Source organism: Bos indicus x Bos taurus, chromosome 2 (genome assembly GCF_003369695.1).
Source record: "Bos indicus x Bos taurus breed Angus x Brahman F1 hybrid chromosome 2, Bos_hybrid_MaternalHap_v2.0, whole genome shotgun sequence".
NCBI lineage: Eukaryota > Metazoa > Chordata > Mammalia > Artiodactyla > Bovidae > Bos > Bos indicus x Bos taurus.
The window spans coordinates 96,552,366-96,565,166 of NC_040077.1; positions in this window are offsets into that span (position 1 = coordinate 96,552,366).

Below are 12,801 nucleotides of genomic sequence, written 5' to 3' on the forward strand. Positions count from 1 at the left end.
TCTGGTTGGCAGACAGCCACCTTCTAGCGGTATCCTAACATGGCACAAAGAGAGCTCAGCTCTCTTGTGACTCTTCTGAACACTAACCCCATCAAGAGGGCTCTACTCACCTAATGATATCCCCAAAACGCCACCTCCAAATACCATCACACTGGGGCTTAGGGTTTCAGCACTTGAATTTTGGGGGATACACAAAATTCAGCCCAGAACAGGTAAGGGAAAATTTTCAAGAGTTGATATTCTATTTAAGAGGTAATTAATACTTGATAAAACTTTTAAGTTAAAATGTTAATACAACAGGCAGTTCCTGAATTACAACACTATAACTCCCTTATAAAATCGCCCCCCAGTACATTCTCTGTCCCTACCTTCTCAATCAGTCGAGCTCCTGATTCTGCTGCTCTGATTCCTGTAGGAAAAATTCCTGGGGCTTCAGAAATGAAAAGCCACTTATTCATATTATAATTTTATCTCTCATTAAAAGTGTGGCTCTGTTCTTTGCAGTTAGATCATTTCCCGTAATGAACATGACTGTGTCAAGATGACATTCAGGAGATTTTGCTTCCCTGGTAGTTCACCTGGTAAAGAATCTGCCTGCAATGCAGGAGATCCAAGTTTGATTCCTGAGTCAGGAAGATCTGCTAGAGAAAGAATAGGGTATCCACTCCAGTGTTCTTGGGCTTTCCTGGTGGCTCAGAATCCGCCTTCAGTGTGGGAGATCTGCTAAAGAATCTACCTTCAGTGTAAGTGATCTGGATTTGATCCACTGGAGAAGGGATAGGCTACCTACTCCAGTATTCTTGGGCTTCCCTTGTGGCTCAGTTGGTAAAGAATCTGCCTGCAATGTGGGAGACCTGGGTTTGATCCCTGGGTTGGGAAGATCCCCTGGAGAAGGGAACTGATACCCACTCCAGTATTCTGGCCTGCAGAATTGGATGGACAGAGGAGCCTGGCAGGCTACAGTCCATGGGTATAGTAATCTTTTTACTTGACTGTTCTCTGAAAGGGAGAGACCACGTCTGTTTCAGTCACTCCATCGTTGCAACAAATCTCTGATATAGTTATCTTTCGCTTCTACTTTGCTTTACAAAAAGCAGGAAACTGGTGCTTAAGGGTTAAGTAACTTATTCTAGGATCACAGATGATCCTGGGAGTAACAGAACCTGGATTTGGGTGCAAGGCTCTCTCAAATATCGTTCATTGACTCCTTGAGGAAATAGACTACATAGTAGTAGATGACATCATGAACTCACAAATGCTTAACACCAGTAGCACTGGTTCCAACACTTCTAGAGCTAGAATTTCACACATACTTTCAGGAAGACCTCACCTCAGGTGACATTTCATGCCATCACTCAGCACTGCCATGAAATCTCTTCTGCTGTGTCCACTCATGAATTCCATTCCATCAAGACTTGGAGTAAACTGTTAGGTCATATTTATCTCCCTATGTACATACTCTGTGTTGGCATCTAGATTTTGTAACTCCTGAAATCCTCTGTATTTGCATGAAATTTATGTTTATGGATTGTGTGGTTTGAAATACCATGTAAGAGTAACTGCTCTGGAATAGACAGAGTAGAATTAGTGAAATAAACATGATAGATGAAGTAAACTTAAGAAAGAAAACCATCAACAATGATGACCAAACATATTAGGATATGAAAGTGAAAGTGAAAGTTGCTCTGTCATGTCCAGCTCTTTGCGACCCCATGGACTATACTGTCCATGGGATTCTCCAGGCCAGAATATTAGAGTGGGTAGCCTTTCCCTTCTCCAGGGGATCTTCCCAACCCAGGGATCGAACCCAGGTCTCCGCATTGCAGGCAGATTTTTTACTAGTGGGAAGCCCAAGAATACTGTATTGGGTAGCCTATCACTTCTCCAGCGGATGTTCCTGACCCAGGAATTGAACCTGGGTCTCCTGCATTGCAGGCCAATTCTTTACCAATTGAGCTATCAGGATATGCCCTATTAGGATATTAGGGCATATCCTATTAGGATAATTTTAGGGGATATTATCCTAATATGCCCTATTAGGATATGAGACATACCAATTCAATGCCCAAATCCCTGAGGCTCTGCTTCTTCTAGTCTTTTGTTATTGTTCTCCTTATCTGGGGTCTGATACCTAGTAAGTACTCATGGATGTAAGAAGGGAATATCCTGTAGCTCAGATTCCTTGGAGCGTAGCACACATAATAATCCAACAAAAGAATATTTGAACTTTTAATGAATATGTTGAATTGAATAAAGCAACCCTAGCATCAACATCTTTGCCACCTTCATCTTAGAATCAAAAGATGATTAATAATAAAAGGGTATTCATAATGTGAAGATACTTTAATTATATGATAATTTAAGCACCAGAAAGTATCACAGGGACTTCCCTAGAGGTCCAGTGATTAAGACTCCATGTTCCCATTGCAGGAGGCCAAGGTTCGATCCCTGACTAGGGAACTAAGACCCCATATGCTGCAACCACGCCATGTGTGCCGCAACTAGCAAAGCCTGCACACTGTAAAGAAGACCCAGACAGCCAACATAAGTAAATAAGTACATAAATAAGTATTTTTAAAAAGGATTATATAGTCAAGCTATTGGAAAGACTGAATTTCTAAAAATTTATTTTCTATTACTCTGAATGTTGGGAATATGCTATGCTTTATAGAATAATACATTAAGAACAAGCATTTACTAGTGAAACACACCATTTATTAGGGAAAATCTGCAAATTGACTGTCTGCACTCTTTGGTGCTGTTCCATCCATACACATTCATTAAAATTCTTCCTTCACTTTATTTTTAGCTCTTGACAATTGTTCTGCTTAATTAACTCAAGCAATTGTGGATTACTGCCAGTTATATTTGCAGAAACCATGGCAGTTTATTAACTCTCATAAATACCAAAAGATAACAGAAGCACCAGAGAACCGATAATTAAATACATCTTTTAATTTCTAGCTTATAAATAGGATTAAGCTCTTGTTAGATTGCAGGTTGCTGTCCGTATGTAGCTCTGGAATAGCACCTTCCTGCCAGGTCTAGACTGTATGTGAACCCCAAGAAGAAGCTGTGAATCATGGTTAAATTGACTCTGCTATTCCCTCTACCACAGTGGGGTCAAACATTGATGCTTTATTGAAAACTATCAATGAGTAAAATTTTAAGATCCTTGGATAAAGTTTTTTTCCTAGTTTTTTAAAAGTTGCAGTATTGCCATAACCTAAAAGAGCATCTGGCACATAGTAGGTATTCAATAAATATTATTTGGATGATAAAGATACACAAGCTGCTTTTAGTCCTGTTTTTGAGAGGGTACTCATATTTTTCTTGGTCTCCAAATGCCACACATCAGAATATATTCATTGGAAGTATTTATCATCCAGTGAATAATAATAGTAATAATACATGTGACTTATTACTAGAAAGAAATTTATCATTCAACCTAAAAATAAAATCAAACAATAGAAAATTAATTTGGGTTTAAAAAAAAATATTCTTTAAGCCACAGCTATCATGGGAAAAAAAGAATTTACTACCCTAGGCATTTTGTTTAGAAATATTAGTTTCTTTTTCTCCCAGAATGAATTACTTTAAGTACCATAACAGATACGTCTTCATTATCTATAATGAAATGATGTTTCTTTTTTTTTTTCCAATTTGGTTTTTCATTTATTGATAATAAGGGGCCTATCTGCACCCACAGTGTGCTATTTGCAGAGTGCTTGCAAATAGCAGCCTGAAATCTGTCCCCTCTTGTCATGTATAAACAAAACATAGAAATTATAAAAATAACCCAGTAGTGTTTTTAGCTTAAAATTCCATAGTTTCAGACATAAGTTTTTAGAAAACAGCTTTTGCTTGTACTGGTGCTATGTCAGGGAGTTAAATCCCAAAGTATTTTTAGTATACATACCATCTCCAAACCAGATTTGACATATTTTTTAGATTTATTTAGAATTTTATATTTACTTAGTATTATTTACAAAATTAGGCTTTGTCTTATATAATTTTTTCTGTATTTATTTTTAACTGAAGGATAATTGCTTTACACTGTGGTATTGGTTTCTGCCATACATCGACATGAATCAGCCATGGGTATACATATGTCCCGTCTCTCTTGAACCTCCCTCTCACCTCCCACCCCTTCCCACCTAATATATATAATTTATTTTATTTTTTCTTGTTAGTTACATATTTTATAAACACTGCTATTACTACTTTGTATGAAACAATGATGTTTCTTACTTTTCAATATACAGGGTGCATGTCAGTACTCCTTGGAATTCTCTTTAAGAATCTAATAAATTTAAATTAAAAAAAAAAAAGAATCTGTTGCCAGAATAGTCATGAAAGTCAAACACATGTTTTATGCAAGAAACCAAACTACAAACTCACTGTGGGTTTACAGTAATGATTGGTTGAAAGTGTTTATTTTTTGTAGCAGCCTCTGTCAGTGCTTCACCCATTTCCAGTTACCATGGTGATTTAGTGGCTGAGTTAAATGTGTGTCCTTAGACACAGAGTCTTAGATACAGAAAGAAGAAGACAGTCACACTCTTGGGTCCAAAAGGAAAAGCTTCTTTGTGCATATGTGTGTGTGTGTTCAGTCACGTCTGACTCTTTGCAACCCTATAGACTGTAGTTTGCCAGGCTCCTCTGTCCATGGAATTTTCCAGGCAAGAATACTGGAATGGGTTGCCATTTCCTACTGTAGGGGACCTTCCTGACCCTAGGATTAAAACTGCTTTTCTCCCACATCTCCTGCATTGGCAGGTTAATTCTTTTTTTTTTTTTTTAACTTTACAATATTGTATTGGTTTTGCCATACATCAACATGAATCCACCACGGGTGTACACGTGTTCCCCATCCTGAACCCCCCTCCCACCTCCCTCCCCATACCATCCCTCTGGTTTCATCCCAGTGCACCAGCCCCAAGCATCCTGTATCCTGCATTGAACCTGGGGCAGGTTAATTCTTTACCACTGAGCCACCTGGGAAGTCCTTCTTTAGGGACATTACATCTTTATTTAGGGAGTCTATTTATTGGGTACATGGATGTGGTTTCGGAATGTGATTAGAACATTCCACTAAATGTTTAAAGGACTTCTCTCTTTCCCAGGGTTGTTATATTATCCATTTATTTGCTATCTTGATCTTGTACCATTTGATTCATACCTAGAACAATGTGTCTTAAATCTGAGAGGAGTTATCTCATCGACCTATGTCCTTGTGAACACAGCAGAGGCTTGAATCCTCAATTTAGACTCTTGAATTCTAGCTTTTAACCAGCACCAAACTTGACTAATGATTCAGAAACTCAGGGAAACATCAGGCACAAATAAATAGTCTTGGAAAAGTCTGATACCACTCAGCAGAGCTTCCAAAAATGTCCCTGTTCTCCTGCAGTAGGATAAATTTTGGTTTTAGATTAAACAGACGAGTTTCCTTATAAGCAATGTCTGCAGTCATCCCCTGATATCTCGTTTGGTAAAGAATACGCCTACAATGCAGGCGACCTTGGTTCAATTCCTGGGTCAGGAAGATCCTCTGGAGAAGTGATAGGCTACCTGATCCAGTATTCTTGGGCTTCCCTTGTGGCTCAGCTGGTAAAGAATCTGCGTGCAATGCTGGAGATCTGAGTTTGATCCTCAGGTTGGGAAGATCCCCTGGAGAAGGGAAAGGCTACCCACGCCAGTTTGCTGGCCTGAAGAATTCCATGGACTCTATAGTCCATGGGGTCACAAAGAATTGGTCATGACTGAGTGACTTTCACTTTCACTTTGTCTGCAGACACTATTCAAACAAATGGTATAGTTTTGGTTATGAAACTTTTCTTCTACACACCCTGTTGATTACCTGTTGTATGATCATTTCTCATTTTGTAGCAAACCATCTCACCCATAAATCTGTAAATTTTAATTTTATTTATAATAAATAGCATGCACAGGGTTTTCCTGGTGGCTCAGATGGTAAAGAATCCACCTGCAATGCAGGAGATGCAAGAGACGTGGGTTTTTTTCCTGGGTTGGAAAGATCCCTTGGAGGAGGGCATGGCAGCCCCCTCCAGTATTCTTGCCTGAGAAATCCCATGGACAAAGGAGCCTGGTGGGCTACAATCCATGGGATAGCAAAGAATTGGACACAACTGAGCGAATAAGCATATACATAGTATTTGTCCTCCTAACAACATTTTATAGGTATAGATTTCTCACCATTATCTTTCGATCCCTAGTAAATACCATTTGTATGCTTAGTGGGAAGTCTTGTCGTTAATGTGTGTGCCCCAGCAGGCCTGGGAGGCTCTATCCCTGCACATCCCCCAAAAGGCCAGTCTTCAGGATTACCTTGACTGGCTCCTGGGAGGTAAGTGCTGAATCCTGGCACTATTCTGCTAGATAAAGGTGTTGTATGTCTGAGACCTTGATGATTTGACCAGATAGTTTATGCTAATAAAGGGCTCTATGTTTGACTATCTTGTTTTTGCTTGAGGTAGGGGAGGCTGGAGTGGGTGAGATCAGTAAAAGCCCTGGACACCAACACTTGGGTGTGCTTCCCAGATGGCAGTATTTATTTATTTATTTTATGTGCATCTTTGCCAGGAGAATTAGATGGGTCTCTGCTACTCCACGGAGAGAAGACACCTGGTAACTTGTGCTAGGTTTCTCTTGAGTTTTGCCCCATGTGCCTTTTCCCCATGTTGAATTTAGCCTGTATCCTTTCATTGTAACAAATTGTAAGCACTGGTGTAATAGCTTCTGTGTCCTAGGAAACCTAACAATTCATCCAGAGTAAAGATGGTGGGACCCCCAACATAGCATGTTCAACAAAGAGATCTGAGGGTTTTTCTCTCCTTCTGACACAGAAAAGTATGCAGCCTTGCTGCTTACCTTTTCTCCACCATCTAGAGATACAAATCTCCTTGCTAATACCCTTCCAGCCATTTATAATGACACTCACTTTTTTTACGGAGCTTTAAGCCTTAAGCTATAAGGGCTTACCTCATAGCTGGTAAAGAATCCGCCTGCAATGCGGAGACTTGGGATTGATCCCTGGGTTGGGAAGATCCGCTGGAGAACGGATAGGCTACCCATTCCAGTATTCTTGGGATTCCCTGATGGCTCAGCTGATAAAGAATCTGCCTGCAATTCAGGAGACCTGGGTTCGATCCCTGGGTTGGGAAGATCCCTTGGAGAAGGGAAAGGCTACCCACTCTAGTATTCTGGCCTGGAGAATTCCATGGACTGTATAGTCTATGGGGCCACAAAGAGTCAGACACAACTGAGCAACTTTCACTTCACAAGCCTTTATTAATTATCTCATAGAAAATAAAACTCTGTTTCAATAGGTCTTCAGTTAAATCATCTGAAAAATTAGTCTCTTTCTAAATCTCATACTAATTCCTTGAGTTATTTGACCTATTTTGTTTTGAAGATAATACTTGCTGCTTTTTGAGTGAGTGAGTGAAAGTGGCTCAGTTGTGTCCGACTCTTTGCGACCCCATGGACTGTACAGTCCATGGAATTCTCTAAGCCGGAATACTGGAGTGGGTAGCCTTTCCCTTCTCCAGGGGATCTTCCCAACCCAGGGATCCCACCCAGGTCTCCGACATTGCAGGCAGATTCTTTACTAGTTGAGCCATAAAGGAAGCCCTGCTGCTTTTTATAGCTTACTAAAATAAATATTATAGTGATTATATATCCAGAGGTTAGTACAGTACTTATTTATTGCAAACAACAAAATATGAATTCTAACTAGTAAGGTTCAAATTCCTCAAAAGGTGAGTGGTAGAATTGACTTTGGGTTTCCCAGGTAGCACAGTATTAAAGAATATGCCTGCCAATTCAGAAGACTCAGGAGATACAGGTCCAATCCCTGGGTTGGGAAGATCCCATGGAGGAGGAAATCACAATCCACTCCTGAAAAATTCCATGGACAGAGGAGCCTACAGTCCATGGGGTTGCAAAGAGTCAGACACGCACGACTGAGCAATTGAGCACACAAACTTATACACAGAATTGACTTCAGTAGATGTTTCTCTTTTGTAATATTATAATATCCTGAAAAGTGCCTGTCAAAAATATCTGCCCAATATTAGTCATCAGTGCCTATCCTTGGGACCACCTAAAATGAAAGGCTATGTCTATTTACTCTGTGAAGGGATATTCTTTTATTTTCAAGAATGGCAGGAGCTATTTGAATTTCTTATAGAGCCTATTTTTTCAGATGTCTAGTTTAACCTGGTAACCTAGTAAAAATAGTAAAATTACCCAGGTCACTAATAGATGATTCAGAGTAAATTATGTTAGTGGTTACTTTGTTATTAGGTTTATTACTTTATCTATAACTTTTCATACAGATCCCATTGATTTAACTTAGGGAAAATTATTAGACCTGAAAAATTAGATAATAATTTTATCTAAAAGTTTTTCAAATCAGGTGAACTAGGGTTCAATATATAATTGCTATATTAAGTTTCTTTAATTTCTAAAGCCTATTTATGTTTTATTGGAAATATGGTATATGTGTGTTAAAATTCAACTAATCCTCAAGATATTCTTTTATCAAAAGATATTTAATGTCTAGACAGATATCTCACTAGATATATTTGTATCTCTTGAACTTTTCCGTACAAGTGAAAAAGTTTTGTGGAGAGAATAAATGCAAATTTCATAGTAGATCTTAATAAATAGTTGAGAAGTGTCAGTTTCATAGTTCCTGACAGAAACCAACTAGATACATTTTTAAAAAATATTTATTTGGCTGAATAAGGTCTTAGTTGTGGTGTGCAGGCTCTCTAGTTGGTGCCTGGGATTATTGGCCTCCAGGCATGTGGGATCTTAGTTCCTGGACCAGGAATTGAACCCCTGTCCTCTGCTTTGGCAGGGGAGTCTTAACCACTGGACCACCAGGGAAGTCCACCAACTGGATATTGACATGTAAGAGTCAGTAGATCTAGTTTACCAACACTATGCTCCTTTGTTAATTGTACTCCAAATGTCTGAAGGAGGTGTACAGTAGGGTTATGCCATACTCGATCTATTCTATGTGTGTGTGAGTTCTATTAGAAAATAATTGATACTCTCAAATACATTGAATTCCTTCAAGTAATTCATGTACACATGGTCTTCGCTTCCATCTGTGTCTGGACTATCCCTAAATCTGTCTCCAGCTCTCAGCCCCATCCTTCAATTTCACATGCTCTTCAATCCCCAAATTCTTCCCCACCTGACACCTGTATGTTCTAATGTTACCTGAAATTTAACAAGAGGAAGGTCAAGATTAGCTTCTCTTCCTTCCTCACACAGTACTTTCCTGCCTTTCCGTTATAGCCAGCACTACTCTCATTCTTTTGGTCCCCAAGACTCACAACATTTGGGACTTTTTAAAACCCCATCATCCCTTTTATCCTCCAGTGCCAGTCAGTAACCAAGTCCTGCTAATATTTTCTCATTCATCTCATTCTTATCAGCAAGGCCATTTACTTCCTGGTTCACATTTTCTCTCAGTTTTGCCCTTTCCCCTGCATTTCTCTGCTGGTTGTTTTCATCCTCAGAACTTTTAGCCACATTTCCACTTCCTTCTCTCAGTGATGCTCCAACCAGCTCTCCCCCATCTCCTTTTTTCTGCATGGACATTGCTCTCTATTGTGAATGCCCTCTTCAGCATTCCTCCCTGTTGTTGACTCACACGTAGCCACTCTTCACATCAGTTCCCATATTTCCTCCAGAAATCTTCTCTCACCCACACAGGGTATGGTGGACTTCCACCTTATCCCCTGCTGCCTTTTGGGAACACATTGGAAACAGGATGAGATTGTTCTGCTGGAAGCTCTGGTGCCTAGCTCACTGCCTGTGGGTTGTTGTTATTACACGTGGTCTTCTTACACAACATCCTGGCTCCTCCTCATTGCTTCCACACAGAGCAAACAGAACGCTTGTTCTGTTCTATTTGAACAGAACAGAAACATTTTTTTCTTAACTATGAAAACGTTTTCCTATGAAAACATTTTCGTATCTTAACTTTCCGGTAGGATATGACTGGCTACCATGCCATTCCAAGTTCCACATCTTAGTCAGAAAACAGAGACTCTCAGCTCCTGTTGCTTCTCATCTTCTCATTCTTACCAACAAGGCAGTTTTCTTCCTGGTTTCTTATGTACATTAGAAGATTGCATTATATAATATGTAATATATCCAGCTTCTTGGGAAGCTCATGCCACACAAAACACATAAAATGCTCCTCCCTCTGTCATATCACCAAAGGAGCTTTGTGAATCTTCCCGCCTCCTGAAAACTTTCAAGTAACCTCAGCCCCAGCTGATCATTCCCTCACTCTGAAGTCTGTGGCTACTTTTATAATATATGATTTTGTCTATGTTGATATTTTGCTTTGTCATATAAATTCTTTATGACACAAGCAATATGTTCTCTTTCTTTGTTTTTAAGCAACATTTACTTCTTACAGTGAGCTTCTATGTCTAGGAAAGTACTGAGTATAAATTGCTAACAAAATGTTATGTTCCCTAAGTCTTAAAAATCTTAACGAAATTATCTTTTACGAAGTTCTTTGCACTTTTTCTTAAGAAATAGAGGAATAACTAACTCGAAAATTTCTGTTTTTTTTTTTTTTCTAACCCATCTCCAAGTTAAAGGATCATCCCTCTTATCTAGGTTAAATTTCTCTTTTTAGTGTTATTTGGTACATCCTCGGGAGCATATGGCTCCCTGTGTTGAAAGACTCAAAATAAATCACCCATGGATTTGTCATACTGCCTGAAATGTGACTAATCCTTTAGTTTAAGAAGAATATCTTTTAAAATGTGATTCTACTAGAAAGTTATCTTTGTGGGAGAAATGAGAAAATGTAGGAGAAGGCACTTAGGAGATTTGTGAAGTTCTATAAGAACACTAAAGTGCATCATATGAGGGTATGATAGGATAATAGGAAAAGTGATAGATATGGAAACAGAAGACCCAAGTTCAAGTTCTTCTGCAAGTTATTTAGCTTTTATCTAAGTTGCAATCTCCTCATCTAAATGAGTACCATCATTAAAGTGGGCACCTTAGTTTGCCCATCTCTTAAGATTGTTTGAAGGACCAGGGTATTTAAAAAAATTTTTTTTGGCCACACCCAGGGACCTTAGTTCCCCAACTGGGGCTCGAACCTCCACCCCCTGCATTGGAAGGTGGAGTTCTAACCATTGTACTGCTGGGGAAGTCCTGAAGGACCAGGATATTTTGCTGACACAAATATTTCGCAGGATATGAATTTATGAAGGGAATTTGTAAAATCTGTAAAAATTTTACACAATGCTATAAAATATGAGTTATTGTTACAGTCAGCTAGTTGTAGCCATTTAATCCACGTTATTCGCTAGTCCAAGCAGTTGTTTTCCATGTTAATCTCACTGCCTACTGAATTAGACTTTTATCACTAGAAATATTCCTTTTTTTAAAAAAAGGAAATATTCCTTTTTGAATTATTATTTTTACTTTATTTTTTTGTGCTGGGTCTTCATTGCTGCACTCGGCTTTTCTCTAGGTGTGGCGAGCAAGGGTTGCTCTCTAGTTGTGCCAGGCTTCGCACTGCTGTGGCTTCTCTTGCTGCAGTTCTCAGGCTCTAGGGTGCATGGGCTCAGTAATTGTAGCTGGCAGGCTTACTTGCCCTGCAGAATGAGGGATCTTCCTGGACCAGGAGTTAAACTCATGTCTCCTGCATTGGCAGGCAGATTCCCAACCATTGAACAACCTAGGGATGTCCCTAGGATTATTCTTATGAAGGAAATATAGCTTTGGATTTGTAGGAACAATTTACGTATTGGGAAGAAGTTGAAAGGTTTTTCAAATACCAATATTCTATGTCATTCCTTGGGAAAAATCATAGTTCTCAGAAATTCTGGACAGAAGAGTGAGTCAACTCTGAGAAAGCCAGAAGACTTTAGAAAGATAAAAATAGAGTTATAAGGGCAGAGGAGGCCACCTGTCCAGTCAGTATTTGGTCAGGATTGAATCCTGGTCACAAGTGAACTAACAATGAAAGCAAATTGTTCTTATTACCTATGTCATCAACTAGATTAGATTTTTTTCAAGACCTATTTTTCTTTTTTAAAGAATAGTTTTAGGTATACAACAAACTTGAGGAAAAGGTACAGATATTTCTCTTATACCCTTGCCTCCACACAGTTCATGGCTTCAGTTTTGTGTTCTAGATTTTGGCCATTTTAGAGGTTATGTGGTGGCATCACATTGTTCCTTTAATTTGCATTTCCTTAATGACATGCTGTAGAGCATCCTCTCATATGCTTATTTGCCTTATGAGGTGATTGTCAAGATCTTTGGTCCATTTTTAAATTGAGTTATTTGTTTTTTATTGTTGAGTTCTTAGAGTTCTTTATATATTTGGAAGGATAACACTCCTTCATCAAATATGTCTTTTGAAATATTTTTTTCCCTCTTCTAATTTTCTTTTTTTTTAAAGTCTTTATTTGTCACAATATTGTTTCTGTTTTATGTTTTGGTTTTTTGGCCATGAGGTATGTGAGATCTCAGCTCCCCAACCAGGAATCAAACTCTTTTTGATGGCTGAGTAGTTTTCTCCACTGTGTATATGCACCACATCTTCTTTATCCATTCATCTGTCTATGGACAATTAGGTTGTTTCCATGTCTTGGCTATTGTAAATAGTTCTGCTATGAACATAGGCATGCAGGTATCTTTTTGAAGGACAGTTTTGTCTGGATATATGCCCAGGACTGGGATTGCTGGATTATATGGCCATATAATCTAGTTTTTTAA